The 17,218-nt window shown below is 38.2% G+C and overlaps 2 pseudogenes; both read left to right on the top strand.

Moving 5' to 3' along the window:
• The window catches only part of LOC143645098 (tripartite motif-containing protein 43-like), a 292,475-nt pseudogene that overhangs the window by 49,871 nt on the left and 225,386 nt on the right, over positions 1 to 17,218 (top strand).
• Positions 3,541 to 4,526, top strand: LOC143643868 (cytosolic arginine sensor for mTORC1 subunit 2 pseudogene; annotated as a pseudogene).

Raw genomic sequence — 17,218 nt, 5'->3', positions numbered from 1 at the left:
GGGGGAATGGGCAGTGAGTATGAATAGGTATGGGACTACTTTGGGGAATAATAAAAATGTTCTGAAATCAGTGGTGATGGTTGTACATTATGAATATACCCACTATATTGTACACTGAAAAATGTTTGATATGACGAATTTTACTTTATATGCATTTTATTTCAATAAAAAGAACAAATCATCCTAACTAAAAAAATTAAGGGACTTTGAATAGGAATGAAACATTTTGTAAATTAAAAAATACTATAGCAAAAAATAAAGTCTTCAATAGGAAAATAAAATGCAGAAAGTAAAAAAAAAAAACAATTTAAAAGGTTGAAAATAGATTTTATTAATCAGGACAACAGGAAATAGAATCTAATGCAGATAATTCAGGACCCTTTAATGAGGGGGCTACTCACAATGCTGTCAGCAAGGCGACCAGGACACAGCAAGGGAGTGAGACACCAAAGTCCAGCCACAGTGGGAAGCTGCTTTGTCCCTCAACCTCAAGAAGGAGAAAGGATCTCTAGGTGAATTTGAAGGATTAACTACTGTGTGTATAAATTTTGAGAAGACTTTTCAGTTCAAAGAGTTTGGGAATAAGTTTGCTATGGGTATAGAGAAAACCAGGAAAATGAAACTTAAAACTCCCAAGAAAATTAAAATGTTATAAGAGAAAAGAGTTAGATTTTTCACTTCTCATAAGGTCAATAGAAATGATCGATATTAAGACATCTCAGAATAAGCATATTATTTGGAATCATATACAGTCTAACAGGGACTGTATCTTTTGGTAAAGCTATAAAGAAGGTAATGCGTCTTTCATCAGAAGTTTACAAACATGAATATCAACAGAAAATTTCCATTATGAGGCAATGTATAGTTAATGTGGAAACTGAGAGGTGGAAACAGTTTTCTACACTTAACTTTCAGCATTCATGCACAGAAATGCTCTTCCTGCTACGCATTGATAGAATAGCCTGAGAAAAATTACTGCAGGTAAGCAAAATATCTACATAAACCAAAATTAGTCACTGAAAGTCCTTTATTTTATTCTATGATATAGTCCTGTTCAAATACAAAATAATTGATTAACATTACATTCATATTCCACTATACTTTTGGTTCTGAAAATTTTAACAGCTGAATTTCCTTTTCTCTTTGCTATGAACACACTAAGCTAACCTTAATGTAAAGGCTTCACATTGTTCATAATAGAAGAACAATATATTCCATTATCATATCAGACTTACTATCAAAGGTCATAACCATTAGGAAATAATCAATTCCCAAAATAAAATGACTATCCCAGTGTCATCTAATATATTGTACTTTAAAGTAAATGACTGGAGATAATCAGAACTGCCACTTATAAACCAGAGTGAGTACAGAGAATCCTCTCATTTCTGGTACTTCAAATTCAATGTGCTCAGCAATGTCACATTTCTACCACCATCACCAATTCCTGGATTGTCACTGGACCCGTGAAAGACCAAAGCTGCAATCTTAAGTTTCTAACAGGTACCATTTTTCACATTCTACGACAAGGTTTTCAATTAAGTTTTTGGTATGCCATGATAGGACTGCATAATATCTGGGACTGCCTATCAAGAAATTCACAATTCATACATACGAAGTTCATAAAATAACAGAAAAGATCATATTAATTTATAAAATTCATGTTATAGTATAAATTAGCATTCCATACTTTTAAGTAAACTGAAATTAATTACATAATTTTAATTAGCTTGGGACATTACCATCTGCTTGAGGAAGTCTAAGCCTGATGAGTGCTAAATTAAAATTCTTTCTCATTTTTAATAGAAAGAAGTGCAAATTCATTTACTCAATTCTGTACTTATGTGGATAGTCTATAAATAGTCTCACCGGCATTGAAAAAAATGACAAGTCAGGTCAGAAGGTCTGGGTTCTCTGGCTCTCTGGAGGGCAGCTGTAGCTTCCTGAGGTCTCCAGAGACCAGCCAATTCTAAGTGTCTCTGAAGAGAAGCCTCTGGGGTGCTTTTATATTAGGATGCTTGAAACTACCCTGATTAGGTTACTGTATTAGAGGACCAGCTGGCAGACAGCCCTTTCTGTCACTGATTGGTTCCTAATTTCCATAAGTAACCAACTGCACACATTCCCCAGTCCTGGTTCAAGCAAATTACAACCAAATGGCAAATGCATGTCTGAGGTTCTGGGGTCTTGCATTCTAGTCCCATTACCTCCGAATTTGAATATACATCCTTCCCTTCCATAATAATCTCTGTGCTTTTTCACTATAATCTAAGATCTGATATAAATGTATCTTCAGGATTGTCATTTAAATTTCTATTGTTGTAATAATTTTTTACCCAGTCTTTAGACTTAAAGGTGGCATTTAAATCAAAATGCAAATGATCATTATAGTGATTTGGGAAAATGAGAAGTAGTGGGGTCAGATATCTTGCTTCCTGGATGATTTACTTCTGAGTTTAGGGAGATGGGATATAGGCACTTGGTAAAATAAAAATTCCACATGATTTGCTTAAAAGAAATTTGATAAAGGCAATTTGATCAAACTCAAATTGGTCATAGAATATCTTGATTGAGTAATAGCTTATTGAATGCATATTGTTTGGCAAAATCAGGATTCATTAAATGTTTTTGAAAGTGGTTTCTCCCTCCATTTAAAAATTTCATTTTTAATAAGTTTCCAACTAGTAATTATATAAGTATATTCAACCATGATGGTTATTTTCATGTACAAAATTTATTGGGGTATGGTGTCCATTTGTTTGGTGAAGGAAGCACCGGCTTGATGATTATTGTGAGGATGTTTTGTGGATTTAACTCATCGTTAAGTTGATTAATCTATTGCTGATTAGATCTACAATCAACTGAAGTGATTGCTTTCAACCATGAAAGATGTCTCATCCATTCAGTTGAAGGCTGTAAAAGGAGAAATGATGATTTCAGTAGTTAGAAAGGAGAATTTCCATCTCTAATTAAGCTAGCCAGTTTCTCCTGGGGTATTCGTCATTCATTGAAAACCTTCACTGGGGAGAAGCGCATTGTATAAAAAGAAACTGCACTGTGCTTTGATGAAAAAAAGAAAAAAAAAGAAATGCAAAACTTGTAGTTCCTATCTTGCAACCTGCCCTACAAAATTTAGACTTATCCTTCCCCACAGTTGTGAGCCAATTCTTACAAAAAAATCTCATAATGTTTACATTATGTATGTGAGTGTGTGTGTGTATACCCTGTTGGTTCCGTTTTCCTGGAGAACCCTGACTAATAAAATAGGAGGGTATTATTTGTAAAAGGGTAAATTAGCAAAATGATTAGTTAGCTTTACAAAAAATACAAAAATATGATTTAAACTTGGATGTTTAAAAATTATAGATATACAGAACCTTGGTCAACAATGAACAGAAAAACACCTGGAGCTCACTTCACCCTGGAGAACTGTGTGTTCTTCTTTTCCTGCCCCGCCTCTCTTGCCCACCACAATTTGTTTGGCTTCCTCTTTGTCTACTGCTCCCAGGCCACTGCCCCACCCACTAAAACTCACTGTCCATGTCAGGGCAGACAGTGGAACTCCACATCTTGGAGTGCTGATTGCAAGTTGCTTGCAAGGCAAGGAGAGCGTCCTACTCTTCACCTATGGCTTGATCAAACGTGCCTTCCTGTTCTCTAAGACCAGGTGTAAGTTCTTCTGTGACTGACACCAGAGGATTATACCAACATTGTTAATGAGGAGGGGTTATGGACACAGTCCTCCTCAAAGCACCTGAGCGTGGTGGATGCTCCTTGGCTTACCCTGCACATTGTCCAGCATTGATAGCTTTACTAGCTCCCATCCCATCAGCTTACTAAGTTCACCAAGTCGGTGATTGCCTCATTGGCCAACCAGAATATCATGTTCATGCTCATGATCCTATCTCACTACCTTCATCCTATTGCTAGAATGGGACCTGCCTTTCTTCACCCACACCTTGTTCTCAGAATTCACCATCATGTGTCATTGGTGAGATGATTGCAGCTGACAACTTTGGCATCACCAAGGGCTTTGGGAAGACCAAATGGCTCAGAGGCTTGTCACCCTTCTTCTGTCCAGCCTGAACAATGGGTTTTATACCACAAGTTTGGATCTTAATAAGCTGTCTGCTGATTCCACACCTCTCATGGAAACCATGCTCCACTACAACTGAAGGGACTAGACCCCATGGTTTCCCACAACAACACTGGTCACCTGCCCTTCTCCTTCTCCCACTTAAGAGCTACATCTCCCTCATGATGGGCATGCAGACCCAGCAGAATTTTCCTGGCAATTTGTTGTTCAAAAGTGCATTTAGAGAGCTCTGAAAGATGGTGCCACTTGTATGACAGCCCCTGAGATTTGCCAAGTATGGAATTGTGTCCCTGCTCTCCAAGCCCCTAGCTGCTGCCAACTTCCCTGCCTATTTCCTCAGCACTTTCAAGTTTGACCATGGTCTGGTCCAGTAAGAAACATCAATGGAGTCATCAACACCCTGAAAGTCAGTCAATCAGAAAATGATTAGAAGGGCCTCTTCTGCTCTTTCCTATCTGCAACCCCCCTCCTCCACTCTGAAGATTGCTTTTGCAATGTTGCTCAAGAGACTGGAAAGTCAGCCCAATGGACCGCAGAGAAGGAGCCTCTGGGAGACTTCCCCCGATTATAGACAGGGAATTCATTATGATACAAATTTATAGTTCTAAAGCTGTGAAAATGTCCAAATTAAGGCACCAACAAAAGGTTTTTTTCACTTAACTAGGCTGATGCCATCCAGAACACCTCAGTCAACTGGTAACACATGTGGCTGGCATCTTCCAGTCCTTTGCTCCTGGGCTCCATTGCTTTCAGCCTTTGTTTCCTGTTGGGGTTTATCATTTGGCTTCTCCAGGGCTGAGTTTTATCTCTTGGCATTTTCCTGCTCTTTCCAGGTTCTAGCATGCTTATCATCTCATGGGAAGGTACATGGCAATATCTGCTAGGCTCTGCCTGTCTCTGGGCATCTGCTCTCTCTGTCAGCACTCCAGGCATCTCCAACCATCCATGTCTCGGTCAGCTCTGAATCAGCTGTTCTCCAAGCATCAGCATCTAAGGTTTCTCCAAAATGTTTACCCTTTCAGAGGCTCTAGTAACCTAATCAAGACCCATCTAGAATGGGTGGAGTCACATCTCCATCTAATCAAAAGATCACAACCACAGTTGGGTGTGTTACATCTCCATGGAAACAATCCAATCAAAGTTTCCCACCCTACATAATAGGTCTGGGGGCAAGGAGGGAAGAGGATGGAAGGGTAGTTCAGGGGTAGAAATCTTGCCTGCCATGCAAGGGACCCGGATTCAATTCCCAGCCCATGATTTCCCCAAAACAAATGAACAAAATAAACAACAGCAAAAATTCAATAAATGGTGCTGCAATAAGAGGATACTGTATAGAAAAAAATGAAATGTGACCCCTGCTATACAGCATAAAAAAAAAATCGTTCTAGCCTCACAAGATTGGATCAGGATTAAAACATAGCTTTTCTGAGTACATAATAGTTTCAAAACAGCACAAGAAGAAAATTAAAACACATGAGATTCATGTACTCCATGATGAAGAAGGGAAAAAACCCTCATGTTCACCCCCCCAAATACAGTATATTTCATTCTTTGTAAAATGTTTATTAAAATGGAAAAAACAATCTGGGGACTAAGCTCTTTGGAGCTATCCATGCTAATAACTTGATGGAATTCTTTATGCTTTATTATGACCTCTAAGTAAGGAGAATGAACGCTTCCTGAAAAGGAAAGCCAAATTTATAAGAATATACTCCCAAATACATATCTCATAAAACTCAAATATTTAGGTAGGTGTCTGAAGTTATACTTAGTTTTATATAAAAAACTAAGTATATGTTTTTTATGTTCCCACTATATAAAAGTGGGAACATTCTGTGTGTGCTATCACATCCACAAGTTATTTGAACAAGTCAATGTGTGGCTTCTAACAATAAATTCTGATTAATTATATGTTAACATACTCATTATTATAAAGCATGCTATTATAAAAAATCAGAACCACTCATTACATTAATTAAAATGTATTCGATTCCTCAAGAAAGCAAATAAGTCAAACATTATTCATTATTCAGCTATGGACTTTGAAAATAATGAGAAAAGATAATTATACCCAATATTACTGATAAATACAAAGTGCATACTTGGGCACACACTTCTGAGGGATTTGTATGAGATTAATGGAGGGCATTTGGAAAATATGTATTAAAATCCTTAAAGTATGCCTGCCATTGACCCAGTAACTCAAGTTCCAGAAAAGAATCCTAAATAATTTATTGGATGTTACCTGGAAAATATGAAACCTTGCCTCAACATTTTCTCTCCTTGCTACACATAATTCGTATACATAGCAGAGGAGAAACATTTTATTTTATGTTTTCCTTTTTCAATAGGAGCAATTTTCAGGAATTTAGACCACCCTCTCTCACTCTGTTGGATGATAATCTACATTGGGAATGGCCAACTCTTAAATTTCTCCACCTTATTTCCTCTCCCTGCAATTTCTGTAAATTCTCTCTGAAGGTTTCTTCATTAATCTGATACCAATACAAAGAACTAATCCTCTCCGAAGTATGAAGAAGAAATCAGTATTTGGTCATCATAATAGTCATTGAGTAATTTTTGTGGAGAGTTTCTGTCTTATTTTAGAAACATATATTTTTTTTCTGTCATTACATCTATCTCTTGGCAGGGTGTGAGGGAACTAGCAGGAATCACGCTTCCTTTGTGCATTGGCCTTCCCCTTCCACAGTAGAAACACCCTAATGTTAGTTAGTATTTCATTTTGTAAGACCCATCCTAGTGCACTGGACATAGAAGATGTAATGTTGGAACCAATGCTTATCATGAGAACCCTCCAGGTTCTGCTCTTTCTGTGCATCTTGCTCCACTTATACCACAGGTCATTAGGAAACAAACAAACAGGAAAGATGTGGGGAAATGTGTTCAAGATTAAAAGATATAATGAGGGCTATAGAGCTCTAAGTGTTTGAGCTCCTGCTCACTTCCTTCCTCTTTTGTTTGATGCTCCCTCCAGATTCAAAGTCCATTTACAGCATCTTGAATACACTAAGCTCCTTTCCACTTAAGGATCACCGCCACCTCCCTTCAAGTCTAACTTCAAATGCCACATTTGCCACCCTGGGTTCACCATTCACTCTATATCCCCCTAGGATCCTTTGTTTTTTGCTTCTCAGCACCCGCCCAAATTGTAGCTAAGTGATTTGTTCCCTGATCACTCTTTGGCCCTCATGAGAGTCAAAACCTGGCATGTCTTGTTTCTGCAGCTTCTTGAAACCTGGCACATGTCGTTGTGAATAAACAGCAGTGAAGGAATTCAAGAATGCATGCAGATTAATTGTCACAGTAGTAAAAATTTATTTACAGACAAAGTCAAAATTCTTACAGTGACAATCAGCTCAAGTTAAAATACTGGTCTCTAGTACATAGGAAGTTAAATTACTCATCTATAGTTATTTCTGGGAGTCTTACATGAATCTTAGAATAATAGTCTTTTACTCTCATTCTGAGTTTGCAATTTATACCTAACTCATACTGTTCTCAGTTACTGGCTGCTTAAACACATTATTACTGATCTGAAGATTTTCTAGTTCAGTTTTCCTCAACAGTAGAGCTATTAATATTTGGGCATGGATATTTCTTGCACAAGCTCTAAGTGGGTGTGGGAGTGGGGGTGGGGAGGACTGTCCGGTGCATTGTAGGATGTTTGGTAGCATCCCCTGGCAGCTTCCCTCTAGATGCCAATAGCAGACCTGAGTTGTGACAACACAAATTACCTCCAGATAGGAATAAATGGCCTTCGGAAGGAAAAATCACTTCCATTTGAGAACATTGCACTATGGGGAAAAAAAAAGAGAGAGACATTTATATAAGACCCTTAAAATAGATCTACTACCTCGTTCTTAAATGTGTATGAACATATAGGACAAAGAACATAAAACACCCGGAAGAAGAACTTGATTGTAAAAAGATAAGCAGAGAACAGTGATGAAAGAAAAATACAAATGAATTAGTATTTTTTATTATCTACAGAATTACAAATACATATTTAAGAATAGGATAGGGCATTAAGAGAAAAAAGAGTCTTGATAATGTGCTCTTACCTGTGTATAAAGAACAGTGTTACTACAAATTTACTGAGAAATGATGTCAAATTAACCTGGACATTTCCTGAAACACTGCTTTACTTGATATAAGAAACGTCCCTCCAGCTCTCTATAAAATGTCAGTTTTCCAAGGATAAAGCTAGATAATCACTCAAATCTGATTTGATCATCTGTTTGTGATTCTTGCAGGCTCCTCCCTTTCTGTTAATGGGATTTTTCTCTTGAGGAGGATTGTAGTAATGCAGTCAGTGGTAGTTGTGTTTCCCAAATCTCTTTGAAAATGGATTGCAGGTGAGAGGAGAGACATGCATAAATTAATGATCTTTGCCCGAGACTGGACTGAAGGATGTGGTTCCCACTGACCTCCTTTCATGTCCTAAGTATGTTTCCCTCCTTTTCCAGTTTTCTCTAGATTTCTGCATAGCTTTTCACAGATGTATCCTTTCTGGTTTTCTCAAGTGAGGAAACTGAGTTTAGGTTCACCCTTTACAAGAAGAACAAGTTTGTAGATTTCAGAGACCCCAAAAGTTTGAAGTGTGCAGGGGTCTAGAAGACCAATGTGTTTTCTGTCTGTCACCACCTCTGTTACAGGAACCCCAGATGCATATCAAAAATGGGAAATTAATTCTGTTAAAATTATAAAAATTAGAGTCATAAAATGCTAAAGAAAATTACACCCGAATGTAGATGCGACCAAAGAAACCTGAGGAAACCTGACCAAAATCATACACATATCAGCTGGGAATAAAAATACAACTTTCTGACTGTATTGAAATAGAGTTCAGTTTCCAGTCTCTATTAATAGTGTGCTATTTCACATAGTCCTGAATCTTTGTTCACTAGGAGTTAATCAGAGGACAGAGGAGAGGAGATCCTGGGGCATCTTTTCCACTGCAAGCCCCAGTTTTCTCAGCTGACATTAGTTTTGAGGATAATTCTATAATGCTGGAAAAATGTGGGCATGCGGCAAGGACTGTTTTTTTATTACTAATGCCACCCCCTATGATTTGTTTTTCCACCTACAATTTTCTTTAAGATGTTTCTTGACTTATCTTGATTTCCTTCATTGTCTCGTATTCCTTATTTTGTCCTTTATTTTATGGCTTTCCAAAGGTTCTGTCTTTGACCACTTGTTCTTCTGACTTTATACAAACCACCGATTCCCAATTTCCTCATCAATGTTTTAAATATATAGATGCTAACGAATCATACTCTGATTTATTTTTCTTCCAATTGACTGTTAGCAATCTTGACTTCTATGTTACATAGCCACGTTCAGTGTCCCATGTAATTTCATTTATTCCACACCTTAAAACCTGAAAGTTGCCATCATCTCCCCCATGATTCAAGTTCCATTTTATGGGGTGCCCTAAGCAATTTCTTCTTTTTGTCCTACCTGGAAATAATTCCTAAATTATTTTCTTCCTACTTCACTCATTTATCATGAATGTGCTTTTCAACCTTTCATTTTAATTTTCTAACTTCTTACTTACATTTCTACCATGGAAGCCTAAATGATCTTTTTGCCCCCAAAATTAGCTCTTTACATTATGTCATCTAGATTAATATATCTTAAATACAAAACTGAACCTATTCACTTGGTGACTATGAATTTTCTCTATTTTCTTAGAAATAAAACCCAAACCACTTGATATATCATAGAAGGTCCTTTATGAACCAGCTGATTCTCCTAAATTTTCTTCAGTTCCACATTGCACACTCACACACCTGTGATACAATTCAACCCAGTTGCCTATAATTTCTCCATTGCACTCCACCTTCTTTCTGCCTCATGCATGGGCTTATGAGCTTCTGCCCAGAAGCCCCTCCTGCTCAGGAAGTAAATTTAGTCCTCAGATCAAGCACTAATCTCCACTGGGGCCCAAGACTGGAATGTTAGTTCTTCCTCTGGGGTTCCCCAGTCCCTGTGAGTTAACTATTGATTGTACAATGCATTGTAACTGAGTGTTAGATGCCCCCTTCTTTAAGTATTATTAATATCATGGATGTCATTTCAAAACTTTATATTGGAAGACAGAAACTGTTTTTGTCTGTTGTCACTACACATTCCTACCCAGGTGAGGAAATAACAGGTGCAAAACTCTAGATGGCTGTGGATCCCAAACTTATCTGCATGCTAAAATCACGGGATCTTCAAAAATTACTGATGCTTGCATTCCATCCTAGGTATTGTTCATTAAGACCTGTGGCCTTGGGCTTTGAAGTTTTTTAGAGTTTCAGGTAATTGTAATGTACAGACAGGTTGGGAATCCTGCTATATGAGGTTCCTTGAAGGACATATAGGTCCTTTCTTTCACAGGAATGCCCCCATGCAGTTGCACTTGCCCCAGCCTGTGCCTGGGCTGTCACAGGCTGTTAAGAAGGCTTGACAGCATCTGAGGTAAGCGGCAGCGCTCCGGGGTGTCAGCTGTAGTTTCTCTTACACGAGTGGACCCTCATGAGTGATCTCCCTTCATTGCTCTATTATTCTTTCAAAGAATGGGGAAGCAGGGAAGTATGTAAATCTTTATGACTAAATGTATAACTAACTATTCTATTAAATGTAGAACTGGAATCACCTGATGCCTAACAAAACAAAACAAATCCCAACAAATTAATTTAACAGAGAGACTATTTCATGCTGATTTTCAGTGAGTAATGCAAAAGGACTGGAGGGATACTTATGATAAATTGTTAATTTTTCAATATAGCATGTAAAACTGTATATTCATTCAGTATATATTAGCTTTTCATTTTTAACCTTGGTTAAAATCTGAATAGATGGGTACGAATGAAGTTTAGTCACAAGTTCTTTGCAATTACAGGGGCAGAAGATAATGACAGTTCAGTCATTATCAGAGATCAAGGCAGCTGGATTATAATTTAGAAATTTCAGGTGTTTCCCTCTGCACTCTAATATTACAGGAAGTAAAAAGGAATATCTATATAACAATTCAGTAATCAGAATCATTCCTTAAATCCTGATTTCTTGGTTACAGGAATTGAAGTCATGTAAGACTGATCCATATCATTTGTTCTTAAGAAAAAGAGGGTCTTGAAGAACTGGAAAGTGTTTCAAGAGAGTATAGGGAATCAAAGAGAGTGTTCATTGCCCAGATGAAGGATTGAAAATTGCAAACATGGGCATTCCTTATGGCTGTAAATAGTTTAGCTTTGATGGGGACTAAAGTGTTAACACAGAAGAGATATACAGACAGTAGGACAAGGATAGTTTTTCACCCCAAGCAGTGGTGAGGAAAAAATGTACATATTCAAAAGAAGGTTAAGGGCATGTGGAAAAAGAGTGAGTTAATGGAAGAGAAGGGGGCGCAGAGAAACAGAGGGAGATGAAGACAGAGAGAGTAACAGGAGACAGGGACAGATGGAGAGACTGAATATTGGGGAACAGTCATCCAGAAAATGATTTTTCTAAGGAGACAAGAGAGGATGGAGCCAATAAAGAAGGAGTAGGTGCAGCCTTGGGTAGGAAGAGAGAGGCACAATGCAGCATTGGTGAGAACACAGATGTTTTGGACATGGAGGTAATCTAGAAGGATTGTGCCTGATGTTCTCTTTATTCCTAGGTAGGTATATTTGTAGTTTTTGCTGAGAGTGTACAATTAGTTTTTTGGTAGGCATGCGAAGGAGAAAGCAGTGTCATGAGATTTGGTGAAGAGATGTTCTATTTTTATATAAAAATATGAAGCTTTCAGGGAAAGATTTAGAAGCAATGGTACAGTAAAATAAATTAATGAGAAGGAAAAGAGGAAAAAAAGACAATTATTGGTTCCTTAGAATAGGGAAGCATAAAGGTCTAATGTAGGACACTGGAATGTGACATGAGACAAAGCAGAATTGACGATAAGAGGAGCAGAAAATGAGCCAGGGTGTATGCTCTCTTAACTCAGTGTTGCTGCAGGGTCTTGTGAAACTGTAGAGATAGTGAAGAATATCCCCAAAATATATCAATACTTCCATGAAGAAGAGCACAAATAATTAAAGAACATATAAAAGAAGGATAAGACAATTTTCTGACAACTTGTGGAAAATGAAGCCAAAATGGTCCAGATAGGAATGTATGAGAGACTCAAGAAAACGAGCCATAAACTAGACGCAATGTTGGTCCAGGTAAGGACTGAAGAAGGATGAACACCAGCCTGCCTGAAAATCATTTATATCTTCAGAATTCTGCATTCTCTTTGACCTCTATTTTTTTGTCATACAAAAGTCTCTGCCTCTCCTGGCTTTGTAGTGGCAGGTTTTGCTCTTTCTTTGGCATAGACTATAAACCCACAACTGTTCTTGTCTGTCCAGGAGAGAGAAAATTATGTGGATGATTCATTAGATCCAGTAAAAGTCCCCTTCTAAAATTTTCCTGCTACACCAACACTTGTGACCAACTGCAACAGATTAGGTTCTGAATAGATGATCAATTTTTTTTGTCTTTACTCGGTACTACAAGGAAAGGTGAGTTTTATGAAATGAATTTGGGGGTCCATACACCCTTAAAAGAATTTTGAGGACGCTTCTGTGAATCTTGTGGAATGCATGAAACCACAGCAGGTCATCATTTTCCTTCCAATATTAGCCACCCCTAGAATATCTTCTGAGTTTAAATAATGTAAGAAGTATAATTTTATCAAGTATATATAAATATGAGGCTGAGTTTTATTTTATAATGAATAGGGAAATGACAAAGGATAGACATGAATCAGGAAAGGGAGGGATAGAATGTTCCAGTACAGTCGCAGATCCACAAGGCTGCATTGAGCAGCAGTGCCATTTTGTAATTTAAAATAAAAACAAACACTAAGCCTTCCTTCCTTCCATTTACCTGTACCAGAAGACTTAGTGAATAGGTGAGTTTGTCCTTATATCCAAGCAGTAGGAATTGCAACACTGATTACGTTGTTTTCACTGAGGTGGACCCTTACTTTTAGTGAGCTATTTCCTTCCATCTATATTCTTTACTAAAAGATACATAGGGTTTCTATTACCTGTGCACAAGTGAAACTGGAGATGAGGGTGGGGATATTTTAGTTGCAAGACTTAATGTAGAAGTTGCAAGAAGACATATTATACTGCTTAATATTTTGAAAGTTTTAAACATTTGAGGATTATTACTCCAGGTCTTCCCTGGGAGAGGCAAACAGTTTCAGTGAAGCAGCAGTTGGAAGTGGAGTGAGAGGAGGAGAAGGGAACATCACCAGGAAGGCACTATGGAGCTGAGCCCTCATATGTAGCAGTTGCCATGTTCCAAAACTCTGGTACCTATTGCATAGCACGAATTAAATCAGAATTGCTGCAAGACTCACCTAGGGAAAGTGGGAGAAGGAAACACACAAAAAAAATGACGTAGATGACGTCTTATACCAGGTTTTAGGGTTTATGGGCAGAAAATCGGATTATAAAATAAAGTGTCATTTTCAGACTTCCTTAGTTCACAGAGGCAAAGTCACACCCTCTAAACTTCATCATGAGGATTCTAATGAAGCATCCCATAGACTGATAACACCTTTGATTCTAGTCAGAGCAGACGGGTCCTTTCCTTCACAGGAATGCCCCCAAGCAGCTGTGCTTGCCCCAGCCTGTGCCTGGGCTGTCACGGGCTGTCAGGAAGGCTCGACAGCATCTGAGGTAAGCGGCAGTGCTCAGGGGTGTCAGCTGTAGTTTCTCCTGCATGAGTGGACCCCCGTAAGTGATCTCTTTTCATTGCTCTATTATTCTTTCAAAGAACGGGGAGGCAGGGAGGTATGTAAACCTTTATGACTAAATTTATGAATAACTATTCTATTAAGTGTAGGACTGAATGCATCAGATGCCTAACAAAACAAATCAAAACCTAACAACCTGACTTAACAAAGCGTGTGTTTCGTGCTGATTTGCAGTGAGTAATGCAAAAGGACCTGGAGGAATGCTTATGATAAATTGTTAATTTTTCAATACAGCATGTAAAACTATATATTCATTTAATATATTTGCTTTTTGTTTTTAACTTTGGTGATCTTTTGTTGGTCTGATACTTAAGAACATCTTAATGTTTTCTAAATGTGTTTATAAAGATTGAGTGTTTGAGAAATATATATGAATAATCCCAAGATTATCAAAAGCCTGAGTATGTGTTTGTAAACAGCAGGTACAATCTCAAGGCACAGGGTTCATTGTCCTCCACTGCCTATTGTACAGTGTCTTAAAACATTTCTTTTTATCTTCTTTCTTTCCTTTTTTTTTTTAAAACTTGCTTAAGCTAGGAGAGTAAATCCAGTCCTTACTATTCCATCTTTGTTGGAAACTAGCATGTGTGGAGAGGTTTTCAAAACCACAAATTCAATTTCGTTAATAGATATAGAGCTGTCCATTTTATATATTATAATCTTCAATGAGCTGTGATAGTGTGTATCTCTCCATGAATTCGTCCATTTCATTGAGCTGTCAAGTTCATTGGGATAAAGGTCTCAATATTTCTTTCCTTCCAAGTACCTGTGACTCTTCCTTTTTCATTCTTGTTGTTGCTTATTCATGTCTTCTTTTTCCTTGCTCATACCAACGAGTCTGAGAAACACTGGTTTCCTTCAGCATGTGCAGTGTTTATTTTGCGCAGTGAGTTAGGTAAGGCAGCTTTAGCTGGGGATTGCGGGTGGGGCTGGCATCAGAGTTTCTAAACACCATGCTCCAGAAACTCGTAGCGCTGGGAGGAGTGGGCCCACTGAGGATTTGTGAGAAGTGGCTCCCCCATCACACCCCTATGTCAGCAAGTACCAGGAGGGAAGCTCTAGAAACTCTTTTGGATTGTCATAGAAAAGGAGGGAGAATTGACCTTGGAAAGGAGGGAGCTCTGGGCCTCTTGGATGAGGTATGGGACAGTGACTCAGTGAAGCTGGAAGACGGGGTCAGGGAGTGCTTGGCTGGTGCCCACAAAAATTCATCAGGACCCTGCCTCCACCAGTGCCCTCATCCCGGCTTTAGATTCTCTACCCAGGTCTGAAGACCCCTAGTCCTGGATCCCATCCCCCATTCCAGCTTCAGTGCCTTACAAGCCTCCAAGCCAGGAATGCCAGGCATCACCGAAGGCCTTCGGATAAGAGATTCCCTCCCATTTTAGTGTCTTTTGATAACTAAAATCTTAATATTTTTGTGATTAAATTGATCATTATGCTCCTTATTTAATTTCTGCTTTTCTTTCTTGATGAATCAATCTCTCTCTAACACAGATGTTGGAAAGATACTTCCCTATATTTCCTTCTTACAAATGAAGGGTTTTCTTGTCCTGTTGAACTTATGCACCTGAAATTGATTTTTGTGGATGATATGAGGTAACTATCTGCATATTTATTGGGAATTTTGCCTTTTTGCATACATTCCTAATAAGCCTTCTTACTCATAAATCGGCTATCCATGTATCAGGTGAGTTTTTGGCGTTCTCTTTGGACTCTGGTCTTTCTCTCAATCCCTGCACAAATAGTCCACAGAGAAGATGTCAGTGTCATGAAACCATAACATCTGTCACTGATCTTTGGGATTTTGTGTTTGATACTTTGACCCACAAAAGCACACTGTTGCTGATATCCATAATAATAACATCCAGTAACAACTGGTACAAATGTGTATGTATGTGGCAATATCCTGGAATGTTCATCATATAAGGCTGTTCTCAGATTATTATTATTTAAAATAATCCAAAAAATAGCATACCTGAAAAGCTGATTGTATTATGTACTGTAATTAATCCTCAAGAAATTAAATTGAGCTCATAACCTTTTTAATTGCATGATATAGCATATATACAAAGCAAAAATAGATGAAAGCAATAGTTTTCAAAGCACTCCAGCAAGTAGTTATAGGTCAGATCCCAGAGTTTGTCGTGGGCTACCATACCATCCTCTCAGATTTGTTCTCCTAGCTGCTTCCAGAATATAGGAAGCCAGAAGGAATATTTTTTTTATCATCACAATCAACCTTTATTTCCTTTTTTTGTGAAAAATAGCATATATACAAAAAAATCAATACATTTCAAAGCACTGCAAAATAATTAGTTGTAGAACAAATTTGATAGTTTTGTATGGATTACAGTGCCAAAATTTTCAGCTATTACTTCTAGCTGCTCTAAGATACTTGGGACTAAAAGAGATATCAATATCATGATTCAATAATCATATTTTTTATTAAACTCTACCTTCTGTGTATACCTCCACCATTACCTTTGATCTCTCTCTTACTCTAACTTTTTCATATTGGAATGGACGGTCAACAATATGGGATAGGTAGATGAAACTATCTGACATTCTGGAGAGGCTGGGCCCTCTAGGTTTCAGGACTCACCTGGTCCAGGGACCCATCTGGAGGTTGTAGGTTTCTGGAAAGTTACCCTAGTGCATGGAAACTTTGTAGAATCTTACATATTGCCCTAGGTGTTCTTTAGGATTGATGGGAATGGGTTTTTTGGGGGTTTAACAAGTTATGATAGGTAGTGAAGTCTAACTGAAGTTTGCATAAAAGTGATCTCTGGAGTAGCCTCTTGACTCTATTTGAACTCTCTCAGCCACTGATTTTATTAGTTAAACTTCTTTTCCCCCTTTTGGTCAGGATGGAATTGTTGATTCCATGGTTCCAGGCCTGGATTAATCCCTGGAAGTCATCTCCCAGGCTGCCAGGGAGACTTTCACCCCTGGATATCATGGCCCACACAGCAGGAAGGGCAATGAGTTCAGTTGCAGAGTTGGGCTTAGAGAGAGTGAGGCCACATCTGAGCAAGAAAAGAGGTCCTCCAGAAGTAGCTCCTAGGCATACTTACAGGTAGGGTAAGCTTCTCAGCTACCTGTATTAGCAGCACAACAATAAGGTTCAACATCAAGGGCTTGGCCTATTGATTTGGGTGTCCCTAATGTTTGGCACAGTATCAAGGGATTACCTGATGGTAAAGTTTAATAGTTTCATGTTTTTTTTTTTCTCCCATCCCTCAAGGGACATTGTCGATTCTTTTTGATTATCTGCTTAATATATTCTAAGATGTATCCAGGCATTACATTAAGCTAGACAG

This window comes from Tamandua tetradactyla, chromosome 8 (genome assembly GCF_023851605.1).
Source record: "Tamandua tetradactyla isolate mTamTet1 chromosome 8, mTamTet1.pri, whole genome shotgun sequence".
Lineage (NCBI taxonomy): Eukaryota > Metazoa > Chordata > Mammalia > Pilosa > Myrmecophagidae > Tamandua > Tamandua tetradactyla.
This window is presented reverse-complemented; position numbering and strand designations above follow the sequence as displayed.